We start from the raw sequence: 18,340 nt of genomic DNA on the forward strand, positions 1-18,340 counted from the left end.
AACAACAACAACAACAACAACAAATACCTCGAATCCATTGCCAGCAAGTCTATTCTGACTGCTATCAGCTCAGTGTGCCATAGAGTGGGACTGTGCCCCATAAGGCCTTCTTGGCTGCAATCTTTGCAGAAGCAGACCACTGGGTGGGTTCGAATTGCCGAACTTTCAGATAGAGTTTGACTGCAAACTGCTCATGCTATCCTGGGACCATAGTGAGTTGAATAGTGTCATCCCAAAAGATATGCCAAGTCCCAAAACCAGGTATCTGTGGGTGTGACCTTATTTAGAAAACAGGCCTTTGCAGATGTACTGAGGGAAGCGGAGATGAGGTCATCCTGTCTTTAGGTTGGTCGTAAACCCAATGACCTGTGTCTTGTGAAGGAAAGGAAGGATACAGGAGAGACACAATTAAAGGCTGAGACAGAGATCAGAGAGATGTTGCCACAAGCTCAAGAATGCCAAGGACCACTGGTGTCTGATTGAAAACACGTTACTGTCACTCTGTCAGAAAGAAAAAGAGAAATGATTTTAATGAAGGAATCATCACATTACATGAAATGGAGGCCTGCCGTATCTTAATGAGAAAATGCAGTACATATTCACCTTTGTAGGAGAAATAATCAGTTTTTATTTGGTAACACAAACAGAGGGATGTGGTTTCACATCAAAGACAAGTGCAGAGGAAGGGAGGAAAGTTTACAAGGTGCTGTGAAATAATAAACTTTCTGAACAATTTCTGTTATTGTTGTTGGTAAGTGCCATTGGATGGGTTCTGCCTCATAGAGGCCCTGTGTAGAGTCTTCAGAAGCAGGTGGTGAGTTTGAACCACTAGCCCTGTGGTTAGCAGTCTGGTGCTTATCTTATAACACCACCATAATTCCTAGTAAAATTTAATTCCTTATCTTCTGATACAACTTGACTAAGGCAGCATTTTAAGATCACACTGTATAAATATTTTGGCATGGGGGTCTTATGATTGAATGTGTTGTGTCTGCTCTGACTCATAGCGACCTGTATAAGGTTTCCAAGGAGTGCCTGATGGGTTTGAACCCCCAACCTTGACGTTAGTAGTCCTGTGATTAACCTAGAGGGCTTGTTGTTGTTAAGTGCCATTGAGTTGGTTCCAACAAATAGCGACTCTGTATAATAGGGTTTCCAAGGAGCGACTGGTGCGTTTGAACTGCTGACCTTGCGTTGCAAACTGACATTTCAGTCCAGCACATTGACCCACAGCCGATCAGATCAATTCTGGTTGAAATTCTTCAGATGTGAAATTGATTCATTTGGTTAAGGAGGAGAGAAGGCTGAATCAGTGCTAATCTGACGCCTTAATCTGACGCCTTTGGGATGGAAGCATTGTTTACCTTAGAGGACACGTGATAATGGTTTTCTGTTGTGATGGTGATCCAGGGATGTTACCAAACAACGACCCAGTTTTCACCTACTAGAAATTCAGATTCTTCCTGAATGGCTTTCTTCAGAATGGTTGTTGTTGGTTCTGACTCATAGTGACTCCGTATAGGGTTTCTGAGGAGCCGCTGGAGAGCTTCTAAATCGACTTTGCAGTCCAACACAGTAACCCACAGTACCACACGGACTCATAGCGAACCAGTTTCCAGGAGTCCTTGTGTAGTGCTGTGGGTTAATGCGCTGTTGGGAGTTCAAGCCCACCCGCTGCTCTTTGGAAACTCTGTTCAGGGTCTCTGTGAGTCGGAACTGACGTAATGGCACTAACAATAGTTTCCAAGGATAGGGTGGTGTGACACTGTAGCAAAAGCACTAGGCTGCTACCCACCAGCCGCTCCTTGGGAACCCTATCCAGGCTCACCGTGAGTCAGAACCAACTTGAAGGCACTGAACAACAACATAGGGTTCCCAAGGAGTGGCTGGTGGATTTGAACTGCCTGCTAACCTCATAGTCAGCAGTCTAGTGTGTATCCTACAGTGCCACACCAAAAAAACTCCATTTTTAAAAACGGAGTTTCAGTTTAGATCTGAAGTTCCCCCTGTTTAGGTATGGATTCTCTGAGGTTCACTGGAAGATAGAAGAAAACAGCGTCTCCCTCAGAGATGCTTCCATTCTGACCTCCAGACCAGAGGGAAAGAAGTTTTGTTGTTTAAAGGCACCCTGGCTCAACTTGCCTCAGCATCACAGGAGACTAAAACCCAAGGAGACTCTCCTCAGACGACAGCTCCCTGCCAGTCTCTGGGCCTTTCTGCTAGTCCTGGGAGGCTGTGTGGGTGCTAATTGCTAACACCTGTCACCAGAAAGCTGCTGGCTCCCACTTCGTGTATTGAATCGACCCACTTGAGAGGCTTGGAGGACCAATACTCTGAGTCCTTGAATCCTTTGGATGCTGTTTCTCGTGCTTGAGATGACAGGACTTGTGTATTCCAAGTCACATTCAACAACTGAAAACAATCCTGAAATGAGCACTTGCTGGCATGGCCATCATTTAAGATGGAAGGAAAATGGAACTAGAGACTTGTGTCTGCAGGGGCCACACAGGGTTATCTTGAGTGGAGCAGTTCCACTGGAGTCATTGTTAAGAATACGGGCAACCAAGCTCCGTGCTCACAGCTCTGTACTGCCCTCGCTCAGGCGGAAAGATTGAATGGATACTTAGTACACAGGATGGTCTTGGAGTCCTGCTGTGGCGCTGTAGGATAAACACTGGACTGTTGGCCACAGGGTTGGTTGTCCAAACACACCAGCAGCTCCTTGGAAACCTCACACAGAAGTTGCTATGAATTGGAATTACTTGATGGCATTTAACAACGCAGTCTCTTATGAGGAAGGTGGCTCTGTATGCTGTAGCATCTATTTGTGAGAGATACTATGATCAGTAGAATGAGCCCCATCCCTGGCTGAAGTTCTTCCATGCTGGTGGGCAAGTGTGTGAACGCCCAGATGGGGTGCCTGCATTTCCTGAGAGAACGCCTCTGGGTCTCCAGACCCCTCAAGCTATCTAGTAGTCTTAGTCCTCCTTACTCCGTCCTGCCTCTGTCTAGTGAATTCTCTGGTAGTGGTTAAGAATCAGGCTGCTAACCTCAAGGTCAGTAGTTCGAAACTACCAGCTGCTCCATGGGAGAAAGATGAGGCTTTCTGCTCCCGTAAAGATTTACAGCCTTGGAAACCCTGTACAGGGTTGCTATGGGTAGGAACCGACTCCATGGCACATAACCACCACCACCATCAAAAGTCATTTGAACCACAAAGTCAGTGGTTCAAGTTCACCAGTTTCCCCTCGGAAACCCTACACAGGATTGTTATGGTTCGGAACCGACTTGACGGCACTCAACAACAACAATATTTTTGCAAAGGGAGTCCTGTGGTGTGGTGTTGTGGATTAATGGGCTGAACTGCAAGGTCGGTTTGAAATGCAAGGTCAGTGATTCAAGCTCACCAGCCACTCCTCAGAAACCCTATAAAGACAGGGCTGTTATGAGTCCGAATCCACTTGCCAGCACTTAACAACAATAATTTTCACACAGAATGTCACCCTTGGCTTAGGCTTTCTTTCTTCTCTGCTCTTCTAGAATGATTCTTTTTGTCCTTCTTCACTCAGCCTCTCTCCATCCAAGCCCACACGTATTCTCACAGAGCCAACCATGACTGATGGTCACCCCATCAGTGTCAGAGCAGACTGTCAGACTTTATCCCAAGGTGCTGTTGGTCAGACTTGAAGTTTCACCCTTTGGTTAGCAGTGGAGCCCAGGAACTCTGTTGATGGTAAATGACAAATCAGACACGGTCTGTGAGGAAGGGGTCTTGCAGGGATGTTCTCCAAAGTCCCTGAAGTCCACATAAGGGAGACAGTGTGCCTGTGTACCTGCGGTCCAGCTACGTGAGATGCTGAAATGAGGAGCTCGGATTTCAGAGACAAAGCATGGTCACCTTGTTGGGAGGGCAGATTGCCAAGGGTTAACTCTGCAGGCCTGGGCTGTCCACACATGCACACTGCAGAGAAGTCTGGTGTTTGATGAGTTCCAGGAGATCATCTCAAAGCCCTTAGAAAATCCAGCTTGAGCTTACTGGGATCTGGACCCACCCCAGAGAGCCATGCTAACAGTTGATGAAGGTGAGGCCTTGGGTTCATGATGCCAGGTTGACCTCTGGAATGAAGTCTGGGTCAGAAGGTCAGCCATGCCTGGACACCGAGCTTGGGAGAGCTTCCCTGGTTGGCAATACTTCATGGGTGCTGTCATACTGTTATTGGGAAAATTATGCCCCGGCCACACAACTCCACTGGGCGAGGATACAGGGGTGCTTTTACCTGGCCTCTCCTACCTCATGCGTCTTTAGCCTTGGCCAAGTTTAATCTGTGCCCTTCCACTGTAGTAAACCAGAACACGAGGATTGTGGCATTTCTGAGTTTTGTAATACATCATAACAGTGAGTATCACAGCTTTTCTGAGTCCTGGGGTCCTTTGAGCTAAACCTAGAACCTGAGGGTGGCCTTGTGGATCCCTGACTAAGGTGGAGAGGGAAGAAGTCACCATTTCCACCAGTCTTATATTCTGGGAACAAAACAGATTGGTTTGTTATAGATTATCTATCGGCAACATGGAAAAGTTGGAAAAAAACAAACAAGCGAAGAAATCAAACAATTCCAGCAGCTTTCTGGACTAGGGAATCTCTGGTTCTTTTACAAGAATGTAGAAGGGCAGTTTTTCTCCTTTTGGTCCACTTGCTTGGCCAAGCAAGTACAATTTAGAAGCAAATCCCTGGAATGTTGTAGACCTCTGTCCCCCTGTGTCTCCAGAGACAACACTGTATAAAGTCACTTGAGCTGACTCAGTTTCAGAATTCTGACATTCTGAAGTTCCCTGGTGTTCGCCATCTTAGTGAGCTGTTGGGTTTCTCTACTGACACTCAGTGCAGTTCATAAAAGTCTATTTAAGTGGAAAATGGTGTCTTGTCTTCAGAGACACATTTGTGTGAGAGTCCCTTTCTAATTCTCTTGCAATTAAAACCTACCTTCTCCTGAGTGGAGAGAACATCTCTGTGCAGTTGTTGCGAGCTTTGGCAATGAGGCTTCGAGTGAATGCGAGGTGACTCTCCTCTCCCATTATCCGGATGTCCTTTAATTTGCACTAGAAGTTTCTGACTCCCCCCAGGCAACAACAAAACAATTTGGATAAGTATCTCATTATCGGCTTCCCTCCTTCTGGCTGATGGTGTTGGATAGCATGTTATTTCTCATGCTGTCCTCTGAAGCCCATTTTTTGTCACATAGGACTTCTCCCCGGCCAATTTTAAGCCCCAACGAATCCCATAATTCACTGAAACTCAAAATCCTTTCCATCAACATTCTCTGTAACTTCTGCAAAGATCTCAGAAGAAATTGAAAATGGGCAAATGAGTTGTTCTATGCATGCTGTAAGCTTTCTCCTCACTAATGAAATGCGTTACTTTTGTTACGATTTCTGTTTGATGGTGTTCAATTTCTTGTCAAATGTGATAAACAAGGGAATGGATAGGTTTTATATTAGCCTTTCATCACTCAATGGACAATTTCACTCTCTCGTAGCCTCTCTTACCGTCTCCTGGTATTCCATTTAGCTAAAATGTGACAAGAGCAGTGTTTTTTGGAGACCGATCTGTACAATATAGCACCGTAGTTGGGACTTATTTGCTTCTAAATTATTCATTGTGCTCTGTCAGGTACAACCGCCTCTCTTCCTAGGTGCTTTAGTTAATTGCTATTTTAACTTCATTTGTCTGGTTTCCAAGTGTATCCCAAACTCACTATTCCTCTTCCTAAACTTACCACATTCTCTCTTATCATCAGGCTCTTATTGTACAAGTTGGCATCTCTCTTCATGTCTCTCATCTTGAGCTGCCATCTTGTTCTGTTTCTGAATGTGTCTCAAATTCATTTGGCTTTGATATTTTGTCCTTAAATATTTTTAGTGGTATCTTTTAAACCAAATTATTTGGCTTATTACAGATAACATTTTCATAGTAAGTCTTCTGCTTGGGCTTTTAAAACCTGTGAAACATTTTTCCATCTGAAAGTGATTTGCTGAGCAAGGTTTCTCAGCAAAGTTTGCTTTGTGAGCTCTTTGGTGGTTCCAGATGTTGGTGACACATCTGTGATGAATTCCCCTGAGTAGCTGAGCATGGACTGGGTGCTCAGAGAGCAGGAGTAAACCACTACAATGGCCTTGACCCACTGGGATTCGGATTGCTGAAAATAGCTAACAGGCGTCCCAAACAATATTCTAATCATTTCTACCTTCCTGTTCTCTATACCCTGTCCTCTTCTATGGGGGACTTTTAGACATAATTTTTTCGACACTTTGATATTTCCTTCTTCTGAAAATTGGTGTTGACATTTTTCTATAAAGACATTGAACTTTGATGCTCTTTATATGGAATTCAATTGACCTCTCAGAAAACTCATTCATTTTCTTTTGGCTTATAGGAAAGGTACACGAGGTGAATTTATCAATTTCTCCATGGAAAGTAGAAATTTGGATGGAAGATTTTAGAAAAGTTGGGATTTGAAGATCTTTAATATATACCCTTGCTGGCCACAGTGAGGAAGTGACTTAATGTTTCCAGGTTTTAAGCAATTGAAATGACTTCTTAAACACACTGCGTTCAGGGGGACAATGGGGAAGCTTGCAGATGGTTAGCCGTGCCATGGATTCAGATGATTTGCCTGAGAGAGGCTTTTTAAAATTTGTGCTGTGGGTGGAAGTTATGGAGCAAATTCATTTCTCATCCAACAGTTTATACACATTTTGTTTCAAGATATTGGCTGTAATCCCTTCACTGTATCTATCAGCAGTCTTCTCATTTCTTCTTGGGTTCCCTGTTTCCATTTGTCCCTTCCTGCCTTTGGAACTTTGCTTTTGGGCAAATGCAGCTCTTTTGTTATCCTGTGGTTGTTTGTTCTGAGGGACACTTCCTCCTGGGTACTACTGTCCACTCCATAGACATGCTGGTGATTGGCTGCAAGGTGACCTCCCGGGGTGGGTTCACTTTCAGGTTTGAAGGGTGTCTCAGGGTGACAGTGTCATGGAGTTCCATCAGTCTCCATTAGATTGGTACGTTTGGTCTTTTTTATGCATTTAGATTTTGTTCCATATTGTTCTCCCATTCTGTCCAGGACCTTCTGTAGTCCTGATCAGAGATGTTGGTAGTGGTAGCTGGGCACCATCTAGTTCTTCTGGTCTCATGCTAGTGGAGGCTGTGCTGCATGTGATCCTTTGGAACGAATTGTTTCCCTGAGAATTTGATTTTCTTCTCCCTTCTTTCCTCCGGATGGTGAGAGACCACTAGTTGCATCTTAGAGGGCTGCTCGATAATGTTTAAGACCCCAGGTGCCACTCACCAGAATAGGATGTAGATTACTGTCTTTGTGGACTATGTTATGCAAACTGATTTCACTGTCCCCTGATACTATGACCCTAAGCCCCCAAGACTAGCGATGTAGTCCCTCCAGGTGGATGGCTATGACTCTGACATTTCTATAACTTTACCTCTTTTCTGAGCATGGGTATATTTACAGTACATGAAAATACTTATGTAGAAATATGAGGGGGCTTCAAAAAACTCATGGAAAAATGGAGTGAAAAGACCGTAGAAGTTTCCCACAAACTCTTTGAAGTCCCCTCCTATCCTCTGGCAAACATTCATTGGAGTAGTCCCACTCATCTATCATAGCTCTTCAGCTGGCAGGGAGAGGCTTTTTGCAAGGACAGTGTAACAGGTGTATTTAGGAGAAGTTCGCATTAATGCAGAGGTTATTTAAAAACAAAGACTGCCTGAAGTGTGCAAAAGGTGATTAAATGTTTTAACAGTGATTTCTAGGGCTTTTAGGCAAATCTTTTTATCAAAGACTGTGCCTTAGTAGAAAATGTGTTAGAAAAACTGTTCCCCTTGCTATTCCTTAAGAATAAGGGTTGGCTGGCTCCCCAGATCTTCCCCAGGAGAGCAGGGTCCGTGTCCCCACAGGGAAGAATCCAGACAATTTTTCAGGCTCATGATTCAGCAGCCCCAAGACACATCCTTTACATTTATGTTATAACTGCCCTCCACCCTTATATTTCTCTGCCCTGTAAGAAAGGCATTGTTGCTGTTATTGGTAAGTGCTGTCGAGTCAGTTCTGACACACAGCGACCTGGTATAAGGTTACTGAGGAGCAGCTCATAAATCTGAACTGCCGACCTAGTGGTTCAAACCAACCTTGTGATCCAGTGCATTACCCCACAGCACTACACCAGGACTCTAAGAAAGACATTATTGTGGTTAAAGAAATAGAACATTCAGGTTGTCGTTTGAATCCTGTTAAGTGCAGAATCCAATGCCATTAGCTGTATTCACATTGTTGTGCAACCATCCTCACTATTTCAAACAGATGCTAAAAAGAGCCTAGTGTCGCAATGGTTAAGCACTTCCTGCTGTCCAGGAGGCTGGTAATTCAAATGCACACAATGACTTCATAGAAGAAAGACCTCATAATCTGCTCCCTTACAGGGGACCCTATGGGACAGCTACGCTCAGTCACAAGGGTCCTTATGAGTTGGATCTAACTTGATGGCACACAACAACAAACAGACACTCAACGCCCCTTGAGCCTGTTTGTAGAAGGAGGAAGTGGCATGAGGTCATGGTGGTTATTCCTCTGGCCCCCGCCATCCATGAGACTGCCCCCTTGGGATGATAGATATCCAAGCGGGTCCCGGTTTCTCTCCATGCGCACTTCACTACATGATCCTCTCCTTCTGGGTCATACTGCCACTTTATTCCCTCTTCTCTTTGGGTCTAGGATGGTTAACCCCTCATTAACTAGCTCTAGCCACTGTATCTGCCACACCCTTGTAAATAGATTTATTAAACTCTTACTGAATTACTCTAATGTCTGTGCCAATGCTTATTTTGGAGGGCTCTGACACAAAGAAGCTATTTGGATGACATGGGTAGGGTGTAGAAAGACCACATGCATAGGAGTTCCCCAAGGCTACACAGAGAGAAGCTGGAGTCAGGATCCTCACAGGGTGGGAGCCAGACAGTGAACACGGTGATGCAAGCTCTTTCCTCTCTTCAATCTGCTAGGACTCCCTGTTGGCTAAACCCAATGGAAGCCATGTGGGAGGTGTTAGGGATACAGTTCCCATAGGACAGAATCCCCTTGCTTTCTGCCTTGGTATTTACGATATTCAACACATGCATTCTATACTAATTTAGTCATTGATTGCACAAATAATGAATCTACAAGTGTGAGGAAAATAGACTCATTCTATTTGAGTTTTTAAACTAGTGAGGATCAAGACACTTTGGAAACCACAGACTTGAAAGATGACTGTCAGCACTTAGATCTCTATCATTTGTTGATACTTGATCATTTGAAGACTTGTGAGAATACAGGGTCTAGAGACCAATTGCTTACAGTCCTTAGAGTGGAGATAGGTCAGTATGACGAGATATAAACTCAATAAAATGAAAACCTGTAGGTTTTGTCAGTCATAGTCTCCCCTGGATAGAAGTTGGTTTTCTCCAGAAGGAAGGCTGTTGGAATAATCTAGGTGGGAGAGATTGGGGGACAAAGAGGTGGTCACAGAGGTAGTACTCACATTCTTGGTACAGTTTTCGGATAGAACCTACAGATTTTCAATGAATTGGATTGAGGTATGAGTGACAGAGAGAACTCTAGAGTGACACGAAGGGTTTTGTCTTGAATAGTGGGAAGAAATGGGGTAACTAATGAAGATGATAGAAATCATAGGAGGGACCAGATGGGATGTGTCCAAGCTTGGTGTTAGACATGTTGCATTTGAGATACTGTTGCTTCAGCCCTTTATTTCTTCCTTGTGCCCATATCCCTCACAATGAGACCTTGTGGTTCCCCTCATCAAAAGGTGAAATCTAACCCTGCAATCCTTGAAGGCCTTCGACCAATACATCTCAGAAGTGAGGTTGTATGGTGTCTGAGCCTAGGTTTCAAGAGCCTTCTCAACTTCTGATCCACTTAGAAAACCACCATGAGACCACCAGGAAGCTCTGGTTAGCATGTGGTAGGATACAAGGCCAGGTGGGCCATCCTAGCTGAGGCCCCCAGACCATGAACCAACAGCGGGCACCATCCCAGCTGAGGCCCCCAGACCATGAACCAACAGCTGGCACCATCCCAGCTGAGGCCCCCAGACCATGAACCAACAGCGCCAGGCACCACGCATGTGAGACAGTCAATTAGCACAGTTAGTGAGTGAGGCCATCTGAGGCCATTGAGAGAGAGTCAAGCATCGATTACACAGGACCATGAGTCAATGGATACTTTGGGTCATTGAATGGGAGGGTAGAAACCAGGAGAGAGTGACCTCCTGGGAGTTGAAATAAAGGAAGGAATGAGGTATGAACTGAGGGGCATGGGTAGGTCAAGGTGAAGTTGTTGTTAGGTGACATCGAGTTGGTACCAACTCATAGAGAGGGGCATGGGTAGGTCAAGGTGAAGTTGTTGTTAGAGGCATGGGTAGGTCAAGGGGCATGGGTAGGTCAAGGTGAAGTTGTTGTTAGGTGACATCGAGTAGGGGCTGAGGGGCATGGGTAGGTCAAGGTGAAGTTGTTGTTAGGGGCATGGGTAGGTCAGGGGCATGGGTAGGTCAAGGTGAAGTTGTTGTTAGGTGACATCGAGTTGGTACCAACTCGTAGTGACCTTATGCACAATGGAACACAACACTGCCCAGTCTAGTGCCAACCTCACAATCATTGCTACGCCCGAGTCCATTACTGCTGTCACTGTGCCAATCCATCTCGTCGGGGGTCTTCCTGTTTTTTGCTGACCCTCCACTTTACCAAGCATGATATCCTTTCTCCAAGGACTAGTCCTTCCTGATAAGATGTCTGAAGTATGAGAGATGAATTCTGGCCTCCTGACTTCTAAAGAGCATTCTGGCTGAACTTATTCCAACACAGATTTGTTTGTTTTTCTGGCAGTTCATGGTACTTTCAATATTCTCCACCAACACCATAGCTCAAATGCATCAATTCTTCTACAGTCTTCCTTATTCATTATCCAGCTTTCGCATGCATATGACGTTATTGAAAATACCATGGCTTGGATCTGGGGATGATGACACAGTGACCTTCTCTCTGTAGTCCTCAAATTGACATCTTTGCTCTTCAACACTTTTGCTCTTGAACAATTTAAAGAGGTCTTGTGCAGCAGATTTACCTAATGCACTATGTCATTTGATTTCTTGACTGCTGCTTCCATAAGTGTTGTTGGTTGATCCACACAAAATAAAGTCTTTGACAACTTCGGTAGTTCCTCTATTTATCATGATGCTATTTATTGGTTCAGTGGCAAGGATTTTTGTTTTCTTTACACTGAGGTGCAATACATACTGAAGGCTGTGGTGTTTGATCTTCATAAGGGTGGAGAAATGACTCCTGGAAAAGACAACATGGTCAAAAGGTTGCAGCAAAACCCAAGGGGTGGAAGCTCAGAAGGGAACTGCCCAGCCTATCTGAAAATCCCGTGCCCCAACTTCCTTCACTCTTTCTTCTTCTTTCCTTAGAAGGCATCATGATCTGACTTGCCACAGGGGGTACCCATTGATCTTGTGTGTTGTCGTTTCCTGTGTAACATGGAGGCTCTGTGCAGGGAGGATCTTGTCCCTTGTAGGGACCACTGTGCCCCAATCTCAGGAGCAGTGTCTAACAATGTTCTCCGTGCATAGGAGCTTCAGCGCTTCAGACCTGCAGGCTCTTGCTACAGGTCACCCAGGACTGACACCCACAACTCCTGTCTCTCCCTCTGAATGACTCCCTGCTGCCTTTTATTTTCATCCATCCAAACTCAGCCTCAGGATAAGATCATCAATTCTCAGTGCCTGACACGTAGTAGGCACTTAATAAAATTTATTGAATGAATAAAAGTAAACATGGAAAGCTGGCATTGAGAAGGGCTTTTATTTCTTGGTAATTGCGCCTCCCAAGCTGACTCGTCTTAGTCTGCTCTAGAAGAAAGCCCACACGTTCACTAATGAAGGTACTTAGTGTGCTTTATCCCACTGGAAAGTGGGGGACTAGAGGGGAAGCTTTTAGCAAACACCTCGTAGGATGCTGAAAATTAAAGTTTAATTTTTTGTTACTGCTTCAGTTTAATTGTGCTGGATTTCTTTGACAAGCAATACCTTAGCCTGGGGCCTTTGAGCATTTATAAATGTGTCCCGGGTTGATCTGGGGACAAGGGCTGAAGATGTAAAGTGTGATTACCAGTGATCCACCTCCAGGAAAGCTGCCGGAAGTCCACTTGGGAGCTGGCCAGACGAGCTTTCCTGGGAGTCTGGGGGAGAGAATCCCCTCACTAGTGGTAGGTATCTTTCAAGTCTGGGATAGCTTGTGACCCATGGCAAGCAAGTCTTTCCAGAAACAACCGGGCTTTTTAAATGATGACCAGGTCTTTGACCCCAGGGAGGACAGCACTGATTCACTGCTGATTGCAGGCATAGTTACACCTTGTTTCATTGCATTTTATTTTATTGTACTTTGTAGATATTGTGTTTTCCACAAACAGGCTGTCTGTGACAACTGCGTGGAGCAAGTCGGTGGATACCGTATTCCCACCAGCAGGCTTCATTTCCTTTCTCTCTATGGATGCCGTATTTTGTATTTCCAACAGCAGTTATCATTTCCTGTCTCTGTGGAGGGTGTCCCTCTTGCAAGAGTTCGAACTTTTCCATCATGCTATTGCACAATAGAAGGATCTCTGGTAGCGTAGTGGTTATGAATTGGGCTGCGAACCTTAAGGTCAGCAGTTCGAAACTACTAGCTGTTCGGCGGGTGAAAGAAGAGGCTTTCTGCTCCCCTCAAGATTTATAACCTCGGAAACCCTGTTCTGGGTCGCCATGTCTCAGAGCTGACTCCATGACCTATCGCGATGATGGCGATAGTACAATAGGAGTCCGGGTGTTGTGATGCAGGGTAAGCACTGGAATGCAGGTCTGTTTGAGCCATGAGGCTGGCTGTGTAAACTCACCAGTCACTCCTTGGAAACCCTATCCAGAGTCGCTATGAGCTGGAACAGCCTCGATGGCACTTAAAAACACAACAACAGGTGAACAATAAAGCGCTGGATTGTGAACCAAAAAATTCACGGTTCAAGCCCACCAGCCGCTCCGCAGGAGAAATATGAGGCTTTTACTCCTGCAAAGATCTAAAATCTTGTCATTCCTATACAGGGTTTCTCTGAGTCAGAGCAGACTCAACAGTGCTTAACAACAACAATTGAACACTTCATACATGACAGATGTGTCAGCATCACTGATAAGCACAGGGGAACAAAAACAAGCGTGTCTGGTTTTATCGTGATGGTGATCTGGAGGAGCCTGTGACATCCACGTGAGCCCCTTAACATTGCCTTGCTCAGGACCACCCTCCACTTCCCATTGGCTCAGGGCAAGTGATGCCGTTTTCTCATAGCTCCACAGAGTCATTCAGGGATCCAGGGCCCTAGGGTGCTGCCGGATGATACAATGCAAGGTTTAGATTTCTCACATCTGGGGCGGGGGAGGATATGGGTATCCCACAGCAGCCCTTACAGAGATGGTTCACATCACCCAGCCCTCAGGTCAAAGCAGATCCACAGTGGAGGATGAGGGAACTTCTTAGGCACTAGGGAGAAGATTGGAGCCCTGGGAGAACCGGCCTCCAGGCCTAGGGGGAGTTGTGTGCTGGCCTGGTGGGGCACAGGGGTATTTGAGGGACTGATAGCTACAGCTGCAGGAGGCTGACTGTTAATTAACTAATTAATACCTAGATGCTCACTGAGGATCTTAAGTTCTGTCTCTCAGGGAACTGGGATGCCTCCTTCTACCTGGGCTTTGAAGACGATTGATTGAAGAACGAAAACAAAACCCTAGGAAAGCAAATTGAAGGTCACATCAAGCCACCCTGAACACAAACAGCGAAAGGTCGGGTTCCCACAGGAACTAATTATGGCTGACTGTTTAATGGAAGGGCCTGCCAGAGGCCTTCACTGCTGCCTGCCTGTCTTCCCCGACTAATTGCTCCAAAAGCTGCCAGATAAACGGACCCTGTCCTCTGAGCATCTCCCAGCATTCAGCAGCTCCTCACCTTGGGCAGGAGTGGGCCCGGCTCCTTTTCCCATCTTGGGGCAATTTAGCAGCTGCTGGGGGAGAATGCTAAACTAACTCAGGAGATAACAGAGCCCCGGCTTGAACACAGAAAATCAGCTGTTCATTGAAAAATGAAACGCACCTTCCCAGCACTGGCACTTAGAGTTAGAAGGTGTTTCATTAGCACGGAGCAGGGCATGTGGGACTCAGCAGATACAGAGCAGTGAGGGGCGTCAGGAATGAGGGGAGATATCGGCTGTCCCCAAGTGCACGATGACACAGAGGCCTCTTCCACTCCATGGGCTGTGTGGGATGGGTGCCGGGCTCCAGGCTGGACACTGTGTGGAGGGGATGGGCTCTGGATCCTGCTTTTGTGAGATATGGGAAGCTTGCCATAGTTTCCTGAGGGCAGGTGCATGATGCTATCATTACCTGCTCCATGAGGGGCAAAGGGGCAAATTCACCTTTATCATTACCTGCTTCCATGGAGGGCAAGGGGGCAAACTCACCTTTATCATTACCTACCTGGCCAAAAGCAGCACGCGTCCAATTCCTACCTGCACAACCACCCAGGCTTCACATTCTCAGGGTTCCTCTCCTTGTAGCCAGCACTTCTGTGGCACTCTCTGTCCCTAATCTCCCAGAGTTAGGGATCAGATCTCACCCCCAGTCACCTGAGGCCCTGCCCTGGAGAGCAGGGTGGGGTCAGGAGTTTACCCAACACCTGACTTCTGACCAGCCAGCCCTGTCCCTTTCCAGGTCCCTGGGACAAGATCACATGTTAGGACGGTCTTCAGTGACTGACCTTTCTGTCCCTCAGGCACCCACAGATGTGTTCTCCTCAGTTCAGATTCTGTCCTTGGAACCCTCTTCTGAACTGGCCATGGTTGGAGTTCAGTCAGTCTCATTGTGCTCCTTGTTGTTACGTGTCATTGAGTTGGTTCTGATCCATAGTGACCTTGTATAGGGTTTCCAAGGAACAGCTGGTGAACTTGAACCACCAACCTTGCAGTTCCAATGACTTTGCAGTCTGACGCATTAGCCTATACACCACACCAGGATATTTCCCCTGGGGGCTCACCAAAAAGCAGATGGGGATTGTGACCTGTGCTTAAAGGGACAGGCTGGAGATGCATCAGCCAGGGTCTGGGAGATTTTCCAGGGGTGTGTGGCTTTCATATGTCTAAGGGCCCCCAGAGACCCTGGAAAGTGAGAGCTCAAAAGCCCAGGTCCCCTAGCAACTGGGGCGTCAATGAATATTCATGACTGGGGCCTTTGTGCATAGTCATGTTGATCCAATGAATGAATATGCATGCCTGCATCATGCCCACTCCCTTCCAGAAATTAGTTCCCAGGTGGGGGCTTGTGGAACCCCTCCTTGTTTACAGACGGCTGTTTGATGCTAGAAAGACCTTATTATCAATAAACTCTGCAACTGCGCCGAGGATTTTCAGATAGCTGCTATAGGAGGTCAGATCTAGTCTTTGTCCTTAAAGGGGTTAACTTCATTCAGAGGTGCGGTGGGGGGAGTCAGGGAAGAAGGCTATTTAGTTTCCACTTGAGCCAGGACTTAAAGAACCTAATAATATTCCTGGAAAGGGAAAAAAAAAAAATGGCCAGAGAAGAGATACTCCAAGATTAAGTCCTTCGGACCACCCTAATACTCACCCCACCCAGATCAGCATCCACACCCACCCTAAACCAGAACCTGTCCCACCCCAACACTCACCTCTCCGGGCCCACACCTCCCTCCTCCTCTAGGGAAAGTCTGGTGGGGCTCACTCTGCCCTCACCCCCATCCTAGCCTCGGAGCTCTCCTTCCTGTCTGGCAGGGTCTCTGTGTTCCCACGGGGCCCTGACCACCTGAGAGTCCTCACCCCATGCTCAGTTCTGGGCTCTGTGGTTCCACTCACTGTCCACAGCGACCTATTTCAGCCTGTGCATTCAGTAGTTGTCCACTCAGGGTGCGATGTCTGAGGAGACAGAGAAAGGCACCAGACTGTCCCCTAACAGTATCCATGCACACCTGCATCACACTTGATCGTGTTTGTTTTCACAGACCCCTGTGCCATTTTGTTTATCTCTCCCCCCCTCCACACACACACATGACCTTGGTGGGCTGCTACAGTATTTGGTTCACATTCAGTGTCCATGAAGGACTCACTGACACTGTCCCTCCACACTGAGACTGGCTGAAATAAACCAGCTCAAAACCAAAATTTGAAGTATGATGAACATACTAATACTGTTAAGAAAAGTGTGCTAAAATACATTTAACAACACATTTATCATTTCAACCATTTTTATGAATACAAATAAGCAACATTAATTACAGTCACCATGTTCTACTGTCATCACCCCTGTGTGATTCCAAAGCTTTCCATCCCCTTTATGGGAACTCTGCCCCAAAGTGAGCCCGCCACGTTCTTCCCCTCTGGAATGCACCTGGTCACCATAAGACTTTGTCTGCCATGCATGGCCTGGTCTAGATATTCTCCTCAGACAAGTGGGATCACACATTACTGTCCTGTTAGGTCTGACTGACTTCACTCCACATCATCATTATGTTCATTGTACCATCAGAACTGCACTTCTCTTCCATTCTAAGTGCGGTCACGTCCTGGTTTCCATGCATCTGCTGATGGACACCAGTGATTTCCACTTTTTGTCTATGGTGAATAATGCTGCGATGAACACTAATGTCCAAATATCTGCTTACGTTCCTGATTTCAGGTCTTGTGGGTACATACTCAGGAGTGTAATTGCTAGATTTGCATTTGGAAAATCTGCTGCACAAGACCTGTTTAAAGGACTTAAGAGCAAAGATGTCAATTTGAGGACTAAGATGTGCCTGACCCAAGACAATATTTTCAATCACCTCATTTGCATGTGAAAGTTGGACAGTGAATAAGGAAGACCACAAAAGAATTGATGTATTTGAGTTATGGTGTTGGAGAGGAATATTAAATGTACCACGGACTGCCAAAAGAATAAACAAATCTGTGTTGGAAGAACAGCCAGAGTGCTCCTTGTAAGCCAGGATGGCCAGACTTCATCTTTCATACTTTGGATGTATTATCAGGAGGGAACAGTCACTGGAGAGGGATATTATACTTGGTAAAGTGGTTTGTTGTTGTTGTTAGGTGCCATTGAGTTGCTACCGACTCATAGTGACCTTATGCTGCCTCATCCTGGGCCAACCTCATTACTGTTGCCATGCTTGTGTCCATTGATGCTGCCACTTGGCCAATCCATCTTGCTGGGGGTCTTCCTCTTTTTCTCTGACCCTCCACCTTACCAAACATGATATCCTTCTCCATCGACTGGTCTCTCCTGAAAATATGTCTGAAATATGAGAGATGAAGTTTGGCCATCCTGGCCTCCAAGGAGCACTCTGGCTGCACTTCTTCCAACACAAATCTATTGGTTCTTTTGGCAGCCCATGGCACTTTCAATATTCTCCTCCAACACCATAACTCAAAAGCATCAATTCTTCTACAGTATTACTTATTCACTGTCCAGTTCTCACATGCATATGATGTTATTGAAAATACCATGGCTTGGGTCAGGTGCACCTTAGTCCTCAAGCTGACGTCTTTGCTCTTCAACACTTTAAAATCTCTTGTGCAGCAGATTTACCTAATGCAATAGGTCGTTTGATTTCCTCACTGCTGCTTCCATGAGTTGATAGTTGATCCAAGAAGAATGAAGTCCTTGACAACTTCAATCTTGTCTCCATTGATAAGAATGTTGTTTATTGGTCCAGTGGTGAAGATTTTGTTTTCTTTACATTGAGATGTAATCCTTATCGAAGGCTGTGCTCTTTGATCTTCATCAGTAAATGTTTTAAGTCCTCTTCACTTTCAGCTAGCAAGGTTGCATCATCTGCATTTTGCAGGTTGTTAATGAATTTTCCTCCAAACCTGATGCCATGTTTTTCTTCATAAAACCCAGCTTTTTGGATTATTTGCTCCGCATACAGGTTGAATAAGTATGGTGAAAGAATACAACCTTGTTGCACACCTTTCTTAATTTGAAACCATTGAGTGTTCCATGCTCTGTTTGAACAATTGCCTCTTGGTCCAGGTACAGATTCCTCATGAGCACAATTAAGTCTTTCGGAATACTCATACTTCGCAAGGTTGTCCATAGCTTATCATGATCCACACAATTGCAAGCATTTGTGTAGTCAATAAAGCACAGGTAAACATCTTTCTGGTATTCTCTGCTTTTAGCCAAGATCCAT

Source organism: Chrysochloris asiatica, unplaced genomic scaffold (genome assembly GCF_000296735.1).
Source record: "Chrysochloris asiatica unplaced genomic scaffold, ChrAsi1.0 scaffold00105, whole genome shotgun sequence".
Classification (NCBI taxonomy): Eukaryota; Metazoa; Chordata; class Mammalia; order Afrosoricida; family Chrysochloridae; genus Chrysochloris; species Chrysochloris asiatica.